This window comes from Panthera onca, chromosome F2, assembly GCF_046562875.1.
Source record: "Panthera onca isolate mPanOnc1 chromosome F2, mPanOnc1 haplotype 2, whole genome shotgun sequence".
NCBI classification, from domain to species: Eukaryota; Metazoa; Chordata; class Mammalia; order Carnivora; family Felidae; genus Panthera; species Panthera onca.
In genome coordinates, this window is record NC_138356.1 from 23,356,180 (window position 1) to 23,357,958 (window position 1,779).

Here is a 1,779-nt window from a genome sequence, read left to right on the forward strand (position 1 = left end):
CATGTGCAATGGACTGTGATTATTAGTTATCAACAATATTGTAGAGAAAATCATTGCGTCCCCTTTTTTACTCATGCCAGATCACACTTAAAAGAAGAAACGTGTGAATGGGGTAATGTTCACGAACCGCCATTAACAACTCAGGGTGCCGAGCACTCAAGTTTCTATTGTTACCGTCTCCTTAGATGAGATACTTCATCAGGGGCTTGTTCGCACTGAAAGAGGGAAGGCAGCATCCCATTTGCCATGAGTTTGCTCCGTGGATCAGGTCAGCACTGTAATCACATACAGGAAAGTCCAGCTCACTGCGGGCATTCCCAGCGCTGGTCTTAAGGAATAGCTTCATTTGTGTTGGAAATTCTCTAAAAAAGGAAACGACACCGACGTCTGAGACCATTATAACATTTGAGGCATTTGGAGTGGAAGCAATGCTTCCTAACACTGGGGGGGGTAGAGACAGATATTCTCAGTTTGTCCAGGTCCTCCCAGCCAGCCCAGGGCACTCTCAAACCAGCCTAGAGAAATCCATGCTACTGTCATGACCCATTTATTGGTTTCAAGACTAAGGAAAGTCTTACTTACATTTAATTTTATTCTCATGTGTTATAATTTAAACCCATTTCTATTTTTGTTTGGTACTGGCCTTCTAAGCTTGTCCATCTCTAAGTTTAATAAACCTAATTCATTGAACTTTTTTGTAGGAATCTTCAATTCCCTAGTCCAGGCCCAGTTAAATTAGTTCTGTGGCTCTTCCGTGAATGCTGTCCAAATTCTCTTTCCTGTCTTTAGCTGTGGAGTTTGGAAGGGGATAGAGGTTAATGCAAGTCTAGGACGATAAGATTGCTACATGTTGTACTTCTTCACCCCAGTATCACATTCTTATATAATGCCACGTTGACCATGACTGTTGTTCTCCCTGAATGAGAACCCTCCCCTAGTCAGACCTACATACTAGCGTTGATCACGTCAGTCATCGCCTAAGTTACTTTTCCTGCCGATTATCAATCTATGCCACCTGCCTCGACATTCAGGCTGACCTTGTGGTCTCTTTTCTGTCATCTGGCCCATTCAGGCCAACGTTCAGGGCCCCTGGGCTCAAGCCTGACACCCAGGGTACCACTTCTTTCCCTTAGCTATAACTGCTTTGTGCCCTCCTCCCCACCGCCACCCCCCTGCCAACCTTTCAACCAGTCTAATGATAATCATATTGAGTGGAACCTAGGAATCAAAAGTTTTAAAGCCGGCAAAGATAAATCCCAACTATTGTTTCCCGCCTTGGTCTAACGGGTCTGCTGCTCTGTCACAAAAGATTAGATTAGCTTGACAGGATTGAACTGCATAAAGCTAGGCTGGGGTGTGTGTGTGTGTGTGTGTGTGTGTGTGTGTGTGTGTGGCGTAAGTATCCTGTTTCCTTGAAAGGCTATAGCTTTCATATTTTTCCCAAGTAAAAAAAAAAAAAAAAGCCAAATGTCATTTTCAAAGTTTTCTTTTCCAACTGGCAGAAATAATTCTAAATTGGTGTTGATCTGAATCTTGGAAATTCGCTTTTGCCTCCAATAAGATTTAAAGTCAGTGGGGTTTGGGGGAGGAGGGTAGTTCTTTCCACGCCAAATTTATTGCCTGTGTCTGATTAAAAAGAGGAGGGAAAGCAAGGCTGGGATGGGTCAGAGAGGCCGGGACGCGGGGCCAGTGGGGGGCAGGACTGGGCGTCTGCCCACAGTTTAGCAAGTACACCAGGCATCTACTAAGCCTAAGGACCAATCCCGGGGACACAAGGAG